We start from the raw sequence: 15041 nt of genomic DNA, 5'->3' as shown, positions 1-15041 counted from the left end.
AAATTATAATTCTGCTAATATTAGTATAAACTACTTTGCTGTTTCACAATATTACACATCAATTGTGTCCACTTGGGACCAATTGTCATACCATGCAACCTCCAGTGATGTCTAACTGGAACCAACTGAACTTTTCATGATGCTCAATTTGAATTAATTGGACTTTGCATGAAGCCAAATTGGAGCTTGGCCCTCCTATGATGTCTAATTGGAACCAGTTGGATCCCATTCAAAAATCCAACAGGCCTCAACAACAGGCCTTCTTTATTGGGATTGCTGCAGCTGCTGCCTGATCATTTTATGGCTTTTGTAGTTACGTAAGAGGGGAAGTTACGCTTATTGAGTAATCTTGTGTTGCAGCCAGCACATCACGCATGGACACATATGCTTGCAACCGGTGCCACCAGAGGATCCACTCCTTGTCATCTCTTTTTCGTCATTTCTGCACTTGGCATGGCACGGAGGACAACTGGAAGTGTGACTTGGAAGGCTGTGAAAAAACTTATAGGCTTTATAGCTCCTTCCGTAAACATGTCAGCCGTCACCACAATCATCTGTTCCTCCAGACAACCACAGCTGATGCATCCTTGGCACACCGTGCTGACAACCTCGAAGAAACACTACAAACTTATCCCACCCAGCCTGTTGGGCAAACAGCTGAACAGGCGTGCTTGGATGTTGATATTTTTAACACCAGTGGTCAGCGTGTTGATGTTGGCACTCCTGACAGCAGTGTTCAGTGTCCTATGGTTCTGCCTTCGTTGGTACTAAAGTGGCAAGAAGGCAGGCAGTTACCCGAGAGCACCTTGAATGAAGTTACGAATGATATGATAAACTTCATTTCAGAATTTAGAGCAGACTTCAATGCAACCACTATTACAAAACTTGAGCAGCTCAGAACAAAAACAGGCCGAGAAAACTGGTGGAAAACTTCACATACGTTTGTTCCTCCACAAACAGTATACCTTGAAGATCAAGGTACTTCTGACAGCTATGAATACATTCCAATTTTGGAAACATTAAAGGCTGTCTCAAGTGCCCATGACATTTTCCAAACAAATCGCAAACCTTCTTCAACTCTTCTACAGGATGTGTCTGATGGCATGTACTTCAAGGAGCACTGCTTGTTCAAGAATGCCAGCAATCAGAAACTTTTTGCTCTACAGTTGTACTTTGATGAATTTGAAGTCTGCAATCCCATTGGAAGCAAGCGTGGAAAACACAAAGTCTTGGCTGGATATCTAACAATTCTAAACTTGCCACCGCGATTTCGCTCGAAAGTTGACAGCAAGCACCTTGTTCTTCTTGTGAAAAATTCCACTGTAGCCAGATTCACATTGCACAGAATTGTCCAACCATTACTTGAGGACATACAGCAGCTAGAATCCCAAGGAGTTGCGATTGATGGAGAACTCGTTAAAGGCTCTATTCTTTATGTCTGTGGAGATAACTTGTCTAGCCATCAAATTGGCGGTTTCCGAGAATGCTTTTCATCGGGGCCAATCTGCCGTTTCTGCTTGGCAAAGAAAGAGGACATCAGTGAGAAGTGGAATGAAGAAGAGTTTATCATTCGAACACGGAAAATGCATACTCAACACATTAATCTGTTGAAGACTGATTCAAGCCTCAGTAATGCTTATGGCATCAGTGGTGAAAGCTGTCTAAGTTCACTTCAGTCATTTGATGTGACGAAAGGCCTTCCGCCTGATGCTATGCATGACCTGTTCGAAGGAGTCATTCCGTTTGCCATGAAACACATCTTGCGCCACATTATGTCATGCCGTGTGTTCACTCTTGATCAGCTAAATGAGAGGCTTAGCTCATTTCCCTTGCAAGGAGGGGAGAAAAAATCACGACTACCTCCTCTGTCCTATCACTCAGTGTTTGGCACATCAGCCATAAAAGGTTCTGCTGCTGAAAAGCTTTGTTTTTTTCGGTTCTTTTCACTGCTTGTGGGCGATGTAGTTGCAAAGGGAAATGCTGCATATGATGTGTACCTTGCATTGCGTGCAATTGTTGACATTGTACTTGCACCACAACTGTGCTGTGGTGCAGCTGCGCAATTGCAAGTCCTCATTGATGATTTTTACATTACATTTAGAGAAACCTTTCCAAATGTAAAAATCATTCCGAAAATGCACTATATGATCCATTACCCCAGGCTTATTCTTTTGTATGGTCCTCTGTGCAAGTTGTCCTGTATGCGTTTTGAGGCAAAACATCAATTTTTCAAAACAGTTGCAAGGAAAACTCGTAACTTTAAGAACATTTGTGGAACCCTGAGCCGCCGACATCAGATGCAGTTCATGTACTCATTAACCCAACCACTAGAATCTGTGGCTACTACAGGTAGTGCAAGAATGGACATAAATTCACTACCAGACCTTTTGAAGGACAGACTGCATGAGCTTGACATGCATATGGCAGATGTGAACAGTTTGACTTCTGTCAAAGTGTGTGAAAGAAAAATCAATGTGGGTTGTATACTGCCACTCTTTGTACCAGATGATGACCTTCCACACTTTGCCCAGGTTGTGTTGCTTGTGTCCTGTGACCAGAAATATTTTCTTTTCAGTTCAATTTTTGAAACAAAGTATTTTGACGACCACATGCATGCTTTTGTCGTGGAAAACACGGCTCACAATGTCATAGTTGAAGACACTGCACATGTGTTTTTTGACCCACTGTACCTTTACAAGGTGAGGAACACAAACTATGTCAACCCTCGCTATGCTTTCTTCACTAGTGCAGACTGACGACTTCTAAGAAGAGAATAAAATAGGCAGCTCAGGTCTTGTAACCAAGTACCAGTGACAAACGAATATACAGAGCGGTGTTGCAAGTGGCTTGAACTAGCGAAGAACACTCCTCTTTGCCACATGTTCTTTTAATTCCAAATATTTTGTTGGGCCAACCAGCTAGGATTCAGATGTCACCTAAACTGGCTTGTAGTAAATCACACAACGCATAAACAAATGCAATTAGTTCAATTCAAGCAGAATGACGAAGTATACTTATTACAAAGATGACTACGCATTTTGGACAACCTTAAATCAGTTTAGTTATGCTATATTTTTCAAGCGGACAAAATGAAAACAACAAAGTTAGTGTCAACTGTACCCAGCCAGACTTCAAAGAGATGTGATAGGGGTAAGTGCCCTGAAAGTGCGCATTACAGATGAAGTTCACATTGAGAATATACATATAAGCATTACACAGCTGTGAGCAACTGTGCATGTTTTAAAGTATTTTCTTATGTTAGACTTTTGTGGTGACTTGTGCGGTTGATGAAATGGTGCTTCTACTCATTAATCTCATTAATGCATTGAAATGGATGTACAATGCATTGTATTGCATTTTACAGCAAAAAAGGTGCCAAATAAAAGGCATTACTGAAGTGCAACATGAGCATATTTGGTTGCTTTCATTTGTCAACTATGTTCTGTAATTGCAGTGCTTTTACTCAGCAGGATGCATTGAAGAACTAATTCATGCGTATTCATAACCATGCTTAGTGCAAACAGGAAGACACAAAGAGAAAGGACAATTGGCAATACTGTCAACCAACATCTTCAGTACATCACACTTCTATACTTACTTCTAAAAGTTTTTATAAGCTTCCTTAATCTTTGTAAGTAGGTATAGAAGTGTGCTAGACATAAAAATACATTCCAGACATAAAAAGCATGAGTGGAGAAACTGCCATTACATCGCAAAGATCAAGGGAGTGATATCAAACAGAAGTTTCTAGTAAACAAAATGCAATGTTGTGCAGAACAACAGCAGCAATAAATCATAGTTTTAACTGGCACTTTTATTATGACACGGTTCTAGTTACAGGAACCCAGACATAAGAAGCGCAAGCATATTCTGATCAAAGTAATCTACAAAAAACGCTACAGGCAATTATTGGGCAGGAGTACCCTGGATCCATATCGATGTACCTTTGAGTCGAGCTTGCCAGGTGCACATCTTGCAATGCCCTGTTAGGTGCCAGGTCGTTTGTGTCAGTAAAGACTGCTCAGATGCTCCTCCAGGTGCTCATTAATGCAGCGGCCAGTCTGGCCAAAGTATATGTTGCGACATGATGACGGAATTTTATAGGCTACTCCAACAGCACAGTCTACAAACTCGGCATGTTACTTTTTGCAATGCAGTTTCTTTATCCTTCGTGACACACTGCTACAGAACCTCGACAGCTTGAGAGGTGAAGAGAAATTAAGTGCTACATGGTGCCTGATTGCCATGTTCTTCCACTTATAAACTATCCAATGATGGTGCTGTTTCTCAGCACATTTATGTCCTATTCTTTGTGTTTATTAGAATATACCATATAGGGCTTTCAAGCGGTGGTTTCTTACCATGGGCATGTACCAGCTGTAAAAGCCAAATTTCACAGTGGAGCTGTTTACTAAGAGTTCCACAAAGGTTTTCGTATGGTGGCATGCAGTCACATTGCCAATATCAACTTGTAAGTGCAACACAACATGGTGTGGAACTCTCAATTTGCTTTGGAATGGAATGATCAATTGCTATGAAGAAAAGTAACCATGCGTATAGCTCATTCAAAAAGAAAACATTATTTGCTCATATATTTAACTAGTATTTCATAATTTTTCTTCTTTGCATTGTGTAATTTTGGCTTTGTGGTGGATGACACCAAGAAGTTTGTAATAAGAAAGCAAGAAGCTGTTAATGCAATGCAGGCTACATGACTAACAACAACTAGGCACAGCCTCTTTATATTGAAACCTAAATTGAGACTGTCATTAACAAAAGCCAGCCAAGACTCCAGTTATAGGCGGTAGCAACTGCTCTTGCATTCAAGCATAGTTGTGGCTTGCTGTACTTAATGATGGCTTTCACGCAAGCTGTGTGTGAGTGAGCCCATGGCTGACCGTTCCTAATGACGGCTCCCATGCAAGAATTGCTGTGTTGCTGTAATGCAGGCTGCATGGAAGCCATCACTAACAACAACAAGCCACAGCCTCTCTCTATCACAACATGAATTGAGACTGTCATTAACAAAAGCCAGCCAAGACTGCACTTACAGGTGGAAGCAACTGCTCTTGCATTCGAGCATAGTTGTGGCTGGCTTTTCTTAATGATGGCTTTTACGCAGGCTGTGTTTGAGTGAGCCTGTGGCTGACCATTGTTAGTGGCTGCTCCCATTCAAGAAGTGTTGTGTTACTGTAACGCAGGCTGCATGGAAGCCATCACTAACAACAACGAGCCACAGCCTCTCTCTATCACAACCTGAATTGAGACTGTCATTAACAAAAGCCAGCCAAGACTGCACTTACAGGTGGAAGCAACTGCTCTTTAACTGAAGCGACACTTTAACTGAGATTTTACGAATTCATATTCCTTCCGCATTGAACAGGGCTGACAGCCCTGCTTGCAGCACCTGCGGCTGCGAGGAGACGATCGCGCACCTCCTCTGTGACTGACCCCGTTACAATGTGCCAAGAAAAGTGCTCGTGACTACGCTCGCAAAACTGGACAATCGCCCCTTCACAGAAGAGAAAGTTCTAAGAAACTGGTCCAGTCAGCTTTCGGCACTTAAGGCCGTAAGCGCTTTGCTGAAGTTTTTAAGAGCTTGTGAACTGTGCGATCGTCTTTGAATGTTGTAGCGCGTACCATCACGTTACTGTGCGAATTTTTCTGAGTTTTTTTTTCTTTCTCCTTTTATTCTCTTTACCACTTTACCTAGCACAAGGTAGCCAGACGGTACTCACACTGGCTAACCTCTCTGTTTTTAACCAACTTTTGCCTCCCTCTCTCTTTGATTTCGCTTTTTACATGTGCGCGACGTTAACAATCTTTAACCCTTAGTCTACCAGGCTCTGTAGCTTTACTGCTTTTATATACATATGTATTGTTACGGTGCATCTGGACAGGACCACGCGCGCCAGAGGGAGACGAAATGATAGACTGTCTCCTGGAGCTACGTCCTTTGTACTAGCTACCAGCCTGTGCGATTAGCTTTTCTCCATGTAAGTAAGCGGAAATGCATTTCTGCATCGGGCTTCCTTTTCGTAACATTCGTGGCGTCAGCTGCTCTGAAGGCTGCTCAACATCGTCTTCACAAGACGATGTATTGATTGAGTCGTATTGCAGCCGATGTGAGCCGTATTGGGAATTCGTACAAATGATTGATAAATAGGACGAATTTTCACCTGCTCGAAATGTTTCCACTCCATGATAATGTCATTAACTGAAGTACAGCCCTTACAAATGAGTAAATTGAAGGCATCATCTGTGATATATTTTAAAACATGCCCTACTTTTTCCCACACCAGCATTTCAGCGTCCACCATGCGGCAGAATGCCAGCACGTCTTGTATATAGACGATGTAGCCTTCAGTGGACGTCTTAACTCGTGATGCCAACTCTTTCTTTGACTGACCTTTCGACTCAGTGGTTTTCCGAAGAGATCTCGCAGCTTCTGCTTGTAGGTATCGCAGTCACCGAGTTCTTCGTGGTTTTGAAACCACACTCGCGCAGTTCCTGCCAAGTAAAAAAAAAAATATGTTCTTCAGCATCACTGCGGGATCCCATTTGTTGTGGTCGCTCATCCACTCATACATCTTCAGCCAGTCGCCAACGTCGGCGGCATCCGTGCCGCAGAAGGTTCCTAGATCACGCGGATGCGTGAGTACGACTGTCGACGCATTCGACGCAGGCGTTGCCGACTTAGGCGCCGTCTCCTGCGATATCGTTGACGAACCTAAGTGGCGGCCACTGCGAAGACCCGTTCTAAGTCGTGACCCCGCACTTCCACCAAATGTTACGAAGAGCAAGCCCGATGCAGAAATGTATTTACAACTATATACATGGGGAAAATTACATAGGGAAAAGCGCAGGCTCGTACGAAGGTCGCAGCTCCTGGAGTGTCTATCACTTCCTCTTCGGCTTCCTCTTCAGCTCCTTCTTGCGCGCACAGTCCTCTCCAAATGCACCATAACAATATCTCTATGTTTGTCCTGTGAACTTGAACTTAACAAATAATTGTTCATAGGCGCTCTTTCAGATGTCATCAAACTTGAAACACGTAAAATCGCCTCACAATACGGAGCTTCACACTACAAAGAGTACACCCGGAGTGAAGCATGAAACAAGAAAGGAGCAACAAGGGCACGTTGAATTGAAGAACATGCTTACCACGATGCTCTATGCAAAACGCTTTGCGATTGCGAATCAGTACAAGCACTCGCGCCAACTGCGCGGAGCCTCAGGATTACTACTGTTTATTTATATGGATTGAAATGACGTGATCATCCGTGATATAGTATTTTGACTGGCCTCTACAGAAGCACTGCGACGAACAACTTCCCGCCCTGCATCTCGTAATTCTTAACTCATCTTCTTATCCGATTTTTATTCCTAACTTATCATCGCTTATCCTCCAGTGTAGGGTAGGTAAGCAGATTTTTTTTATGGTGGCGTACTTCTCCTGCGTTTCCCCAAATTGCGTAAACAAGGGAATTCGTTTCTAGATTTTCCATTCGATAGCGAACTTTCTCATAGAGGACTGGTGCTAGCTGAACATGACATTTCTGGCCACAAAAGATGCTTCGGTTATAAATTTTAAAAGAATTTCGCTCAAGCAGACGACATAGGCTTTATATTACTTCTGTTCTTGCCCGTGTGTTCCTGCTGATGATATCGATAATACTGTGTAGATGTTTTGCAATATTCCGTAATACTACATATATAAATGTGTACCAACAAGTGCAATTCCCAGGCGTTGCTCCAAGACATGGGTAACTAGACCCGCAATTAGAAAGAAACAATATATCAGATGCCTGAGAAGAGGCACGAAATAATTTTTCGTAGCACTCATGCGGAATTCCATTCGAAACATATTGCTTATTTTGAGAATTTCTGGCCAATAGCAAAGCGGAAGTTTCTAGAACGGGGGCTGATGGTTTTATTATGACTGATGCTTCTGCCATTTCAGAAATCTTCAATCAATACTTCCACTGTATATTTCAGAAACTTGATGAATATTTGCGTCTATATTTAGCAGATGAGTCTTTTGAAGACAGTCAAGGAACTCGGAAATGCGTAATGATTGTGATTTTATAGCGAGATGCAAAAATAATAAAATTAGTGGGTCTGATAATGTTTTTAGCATAATCTTGTCGTGGGACGCTCTGTACACTCTGTGTCCCAGTAAAGTGAAGTCGCTGATTGGTTACCGAGAACCATCTTCCGGTCACACCAAAAGGTTCTGCTGACATCTGCGTGCAGAATCAAGCGCGGTACCGCAGAGACTGTCCATGCAGCCCTGGCAGGAAGAAAGCAGAGGCAAGAACAGAAGACGTAAGACGGCTCACCAGATAGCCGATTGGTTGTAGAATAGCACTCAGCCTACCCTTCCAAAAGCACAAAAAACGAAGATGGCCGAAGCGACTCTAAGATGGCCGAAGACTCTACCAGAGCAACATAGAACCCTTGGTCTGGGCCCAAAATTTGCCCACGAGCCAAGCTTTACCCCACCGGGGAAGTTGATTATTGCGAGGACAGTCACCCACCGGAGAACCGAAGAATAAAGACCACGCTTCATAGCTGAGTGTGTGGATGTGCTGGGACAATCAGGAAAAAAGCGGTCGGAGAATAGGGCTGGGAAAAAATGTGTGGAATGTGCTGTGAGTAGGGGCCTTCACAATTTGACCTCTGATAAGGAGGGTTTCTTTGTTGTGGTGTCAGCAAGTATCTTCTACAAATAAAGCGTTAGCCGCAATAGTGAAGAATTTCAGAACAGCAGATCTGAAGCCCGCTAAACTTAAGGAGCGCGCGCTGTGGCTGTTTTATAGCCACAACCTTGAGTAAAAAAAAAAAAAGACCGGATTTAGTTTGAAGATTTTGCTCACTTGGCATTCCAATTCGAGCAACAGTAACGGAAGGGGATATGTGGCATCGGGTTGCCTCGAACTACCTAAAGGGCATTTGCAATCATTAGTGATCAGAGATCCTTTTACGGTGACAAACTCGGGTGATCTAGTTACCTTCCTCTTTCTATCTAATCCTGGTAATTCTGATGTTTTTAGCATCGATGTTCAAGAATTATACTATAACATCCCGCATGATGAATTAATAGAAAGTGTTCAGCTATGTATCACCAAGGGCAACAATGAGCTCAAATTTTCTAGCATCACCAAGTTGAAAAAGACAACAAAAGTTTGTGTCCAACTACAGAAATTTCTGTCGTACGACAGAAGTTCCTGACACATCTCCGTAGTTGTGGACGACATTTCTCACGTTACAACAGAAATTATGACTTCGCAACAGAAACATTCAGACACAATGGCCATATATTTCGGAAGTCATACCCAAAATGGTCTTTGGCAACAACACGAGCTCTGATGTCTCAACAACAACTTTCTATGGCGAGAGTGATTCTGACGTTACCACAGAAGTTCTGATGTCGCATTACAAACGTTCTTTCGCGACGGCCATGAATTCGCAAGTCGCAACTGAAAAGTTATGTCGCGACGAGAAATCGCAAGTCGCAACAGCAACTCTCTGCCGCAAGTGCAGACAGTTTCTGTCGTGGCGTTAGAAATGCGTTACTTTCTATCACTACGACATAAGTTCTGACGTCGCGGCAGAAGCGCTTTCCGTCACGACGCTTTAAAATTGCATGTAAAAAGTCTCACACCAGTGCTGTACATTGTACTTTTCTCTTTCGCGGTATTTAATGGTGCGTTCTCTGAATCCGAAAATGTTGGTTGCACCGACACCAGTATTAAATTCGACGTGCCCAATTGTCGTAATTTTGCCCTGACGATGAGGCATCAGCAATCCCAATACCGGCTTCTTTAATATCGGCAACGGCTGCGGCAACGGCGGCCTATGCATTTTGTTTTATTGTTTACAATGTGGCACGCAGGTTTGTGGACTCGCACGTAGTGTTACACTGACACATCAATTATATCTCAGAAATATTGCACAAGCTTTTGTCAAGTGGAAAAGAAGTTTTTGGTCGTTCCACAAAGTTGTCTGAAAATATGTCTCATTCGCGTCTCAGTATTCTGGCACAAGGGCTGCCATGAGAAACCACTACGCTGTCTCAATGAGCATTTGTTCATGAATGTTTGTGTAGTAATTTTGCTCTGAACACAACAACTGCATGCGTGCTCAAAAGTGTAAAGAACGAGAGACAGCTGTCGAAATTAGCAGTAAAACCTTAACAGTTTCCACGCTAACCGTTGTCTCTTTCTGAATTTCTTTACTGATATAGATATCGTAAAGCAAAATTGATGTTATAGCACTTCACGGAGTACTTCTTGATGGTAACAACACTTGCTCTTCTAGAGAGGCGCCAGTTGACATGGCGAAGTGAAAGGCTCTAAACATAAGAATGTAAATGTCAGTGCATACAGAGATTCTTACTGCTAACAAGGTCAAAATGTACAAGTACATTCGGCGTGGTTAAATTGTAACATACTGGGTTCAGAATCGTCAGCTCGCAAGCTAGAATCCCCGGCTAGAAACTTTTAACTTTTCAATTTTTTTTGCACTAACAAATTTACATAACAATAAAGAAGTCTGTCAATTTTTAATTAGGTATTAATCAAAAACTACAGAACGCCAGACAACGGGATGTGAGACTACAAACAGCAGACGCCGGACAACACAACATCCCAAAATAAGACAGACTGAAATTTCCTGTTGTGTTTTTCAACTGGGCAGTGGTGTATCTGTGAGTAGTTTTCGCTAGGTTCTGTCTTCGTACCGAACTTCTACTTTTGAATAATGAAAAAAAATTATACCGACAAAAATGTGCCATTTATATTGGTTCTAAAGTTGCTGTAGTACTAAGATTATTTCAGGCAGGGTTGACAGAAGTTCAGATGACCAAACGATCAGTGTTATTAAAAAGTTATCGATTAAAAAGTTATCGTCATATCTTATGACGATAACTTTTTAATCTTTGTGAAGATTTGTATTTTCCAACAGACGGTTGCTAACGTACTTCAAGTGTTCCACAAACGTGAGTCAGGGTTACAATTCACACATGAAGTGCCAGCTAAGAAGAACTATCTTTAGATACGTGGCTGAAATTTGCTGATGCACGTGCACTCTGTGGATGTATTGCCCAAGGTCAGAAAAAAATTGTTTTAAATTTTAACTCCGCTCACTCAAAGGTGGTGAAAGATAGCGTTGCATTATCGGTCCTACTTTCCTCACTTTCCAAATATTGTTTTCACCAGACTTCTGACAGTTTTTCAGAACAACTGTAGCTCTTGAGAACGGTAGGTTTTCAAGAGGCTAGCATTTGCGTGACCCTGTAGAACCTTCTTAAGCGTTTAGAACTAGGAGCGCTCGCAACAATGACTAATTCAGAGATGGCTGAAAAGAAGAAAAAGACAGTTGTAGTTCTATATGTAAACAAACTTTCGCACATCCTCCACAAGGTAGTAGGTAGATTTGAGGTAAAGGCTCTTTTTTCTGCCCCTAACAAGACTATCAATGCTTGAGGTAAGATTGATAGGAGTGGGCACAGGCATGCTTACTTTTTTAACGACAAAGGCTGGACTACTGTGCATGCGCCCCCGTTTGTGCCTTGTAGAATGGGAATGGTTTACCAGCTACCTCTTTCCTGCAGTGACGTCTATATAGGCCGAACCGGTTGCTGCCTGAGCGTTAGATTGTTCGAGCATAGGCGCTCCCTCGGCGGTAATGCGTACTGACATGTTGCGCGGCATTACGCTGAACATGGGGGCGCTGCAATCTTTAGAGATATCCCAATTCTTCCCGCACATAGCAATCAGACTGCGAGATATATAATTGAGGCCTACTACATGAGGAAAAATGGAACGCATTGCGCAAGCGTGCCTTCATTATTTTGCATGGCAGTGAATTTGCATTCTTAAACCAGTTCATAGTAAAACAATAGATTACAAGGTTTTGCTGTTTGCCTGAGCATTGATGATGACGCCACCGACGGGAGACCACGTGGGTATAGGTGGTAGTACTTAAGTATATGTGTGCGCTTTCTAATAAAGTTAGTTCCGAGTTCAGCACTGTCCTGTGTCTATCCTACTTTTATTGCCATAACAATTATATGGATACTCCAGGCGCATTTCTGCCGTCGGCGTCGTCGTGAGGTTTCTATATGAATAAAAGCGTGTGAGGATGAGCCAGCAAACGCGGTTCAATGTCGCGTGCGCGAGCGAGGACCGTGGCCTGGACGTGTGCCCTATCCTGTCGCGCGTAAGGCAGGCGATTCCAGCGAGGAAGGAGCGGTGTTCTTCTCAGGCGGCTGCTGGGGTGCCTCGATGTCCTCCTCGCCCGCCGCTCCACACAGAGTGGACACAACCACGGCGTCTCCTAAGGCGTTGGGCATGCGAATCACGGGTGCTGTAGTAGACGCCTTTGGCGGACGCCGTAGGGACGCGTTGCTGGCGCTATTGTGTCCTGAAAGCGATCTGCGAAGTGCGCACCCGCGCGCGCCCCATTATCAAAACGATCTGCGGCATTCGGAGAGTGTGCGTAGATTTGGTGGCTTCGTATGCGCTGTACTTCCGCTGTTTTGTTCGCCTGGAAAGGAGAGATGCATGTAGGTCAATTCGCTTGCTCCTGCCACGATTCCTGATTCCAGCGTTTTCACAGACAGTTTCCCCTGTGATCTAGCGAAATGTGTTCATGTTTAGCTGTGCGCACGTCACACCGTGCTGTTTAATTTAGTTAAAACACGCTGGCGGGCTAGTTAGTTTCAATCCATGATAGAATGTGTAAGCGTAGGTGAACAAGGACGTAGAAATGAGCCGACACACAAAGACAGCCCTGTCTCTGTGTGTCTGTTTCTATGTCCTCGTCGAGTCACGCTTACACATTCTGTCACTTTTGATGCAGTTAGTAAGCGAATGTTTAAAAGTTTATACGGCTGATAAACCTACTAACTTTAGTTCTTACAGCTATCTACTAGTTTGCTATCACAATCGGTGCTTTAGCTTTCGAGCGAAACTGAGAATTTTTTTCTGTTAGTCGTCTTGCGTTGCCCTTTCAAAACGTTCAGCATGCACTTACCAGGAATCACTTCCTTGAATATGACGTTCAACAAAGAAAGAAGCATAGAATGCAACGCTTTAGGGTCATGACGAGAGAAGAGAAAGCGGTGAGTTCGGCACGGTGATGTGCGAATCTAGAGCGGTGCTAATGAGGCCTGCTAGCCGCGACCTTGCGAAGACTAACGAGAATCCAGGCTGCACGCTTGCAGGGCGGATGTCATTAAACACAGCAATGATTGAAGCACGGCGCTGTTTTTTTTTCCTTTATAGAGGACAATTTCGTTGACGGACGCGTGTGGACCCCGCGTTCGGCGCAGCCACTTGAGTCACGTTCACTACTTTTCTTTTTGCTTTTCTCACTGCTGCTCATATCCTTATTTTGTTCGGTCTGCTACTTGCGAGCTATACTAAACCTGTTTCCACACGGGTTTAAGGGTCCTCATTACTGTACACTTTCGCAATGGCTAATGTGGCACTTATAGATGTGTGAAAATATGGGCAGCGACAACCTTCATATTCGGCCCCACTCTTCGGCCAGCAGGTGTTGACTGTCGCAACTTGTTGCCTCCTTTTTTAGAAAGCTGAGACGGTGTTCATAAGGAACTTTCCGTTGCACTATTTATCTATCACCTCTATTAGGATCCTGCGTTGGCTGGATTTCCAGTGCCTCGCCGTCGATGTTGGCCACCTTCATATCACCGTTGCGATTTGGTAGTACTGTGGCTGTCGCCGTCGCTATTGCGTTGTCGTCGTCGCTATGCTGCTGTAATCGCCGTTGTGGTACACGTACACGCTCACGCGGGCTCACGTCACACGCAAATGCGCGTGATACACGGACGGGTTGCACCATCTGGTGACACCTTATGCACAATACCGACTGAGGCGAGATCACCAGCTACCCGCAAAATGCTCCGCGCAACATTGATTCCCACAATGTGAGCTTTATGTGTGAACTATTATTTGTTCTAGTTTCGACAAACATTTGAGAAGTTAAAGTTATTATTGCAACTTTCAATATCGTTTGTTTCATTTTTTCTTTGTTTTAGTAAGAAAACTTTCATTTTAGACGCATTTTAATAGATCAACGTGATGGAAACATGAATTTATTTTTTTTTTCGGGCTACAGGAAACATGATTAGTTTAACAATCATTTTCGTTCTTGGGTGGCAATACACCAAGACGAATGTTTCGGTCCTGACGCGCGTTCCCAACATGAAAACGTTTCTTCGCTTTTCCTTGCTAAATAAAAACAGCTGCGGTGTGAGTTTTCATTTTAAGTGCCTGTTCTCCGTGATTTGTTTTATCTTTCCGGCATCCTCGAGAATTCAATTTCCCTGTATTATCCATACGTCACCCATTCCCTGAATCATCCAGCTGCTAAAAACAAGCTTCTCGTGCGATCCGAACCCCATTTGTCTCAGATTCCTCGAGATCCCACAATTATTTCCTATATAGCATTTGTTTAGAATGCTCTCGCTCTTAGCACTCTATACGTCGGTCGAAACCGTACAATTCACCTCGTCCTTTTCATTCACTTTGACAACCCTTTGGCACTTGACGTCAAATTTTTTCTTGTTTCTGTCTGCCTTTGTCTACTCATCGGTCAGTCCGGCCTCCGCGCATCTTTCCATTCGGTCTATGAGCTGAGCATACCAGAGTGAAAGGAAGTGCAAAGTTCGCAACAGACATGAGTGAAACGTCAGCGCTTAGCCTTCCGCGTCGGAGGAAGTTTTGTTGGCGCGACTTTCGAAGGGGTGTGGCGAGGTGCTGTCCCTCCTCGCCTTGTGTCCCGAGAGCTCCCTTCTTTCCCCTGCTTCCACGTCTCCCTAATGCTCCGGCACACGCCGGGTCTTCTCGCCTTTCGCTGCGACTCACTCTCGAATGATTGGCTGCCCAACTCCAGGTCACGTGGTCGCGGGCGCGCGATTCGATAAAAGCGCTGCATCGCACGGCGAGCATGCAGCAGGCATCCTTCGCTACGCTGGCTGTTTGCTTCCTGTCTTAGAGACGAGTGCGTGT

This window comes from Dermacentor albipictus, chromosome 2 (assembly GCF_038994185.2).
Source record: "Dermacentor albipictus isolate Rhodes 1998 colony chromosome 2, USDA_Dalb.pri_finalv2, whole genome shotgun sequence".
Taxonomy (NCBI): domain Eukaryota; kingdom Metazoa; phylum Arthropoda; class Arachnida; order Ixodida; family Ixodidae; genus Dermacentor; species Dermacentor albipictus.
This window is presented reverse-complemented; position numbering follows the sequence as displayed.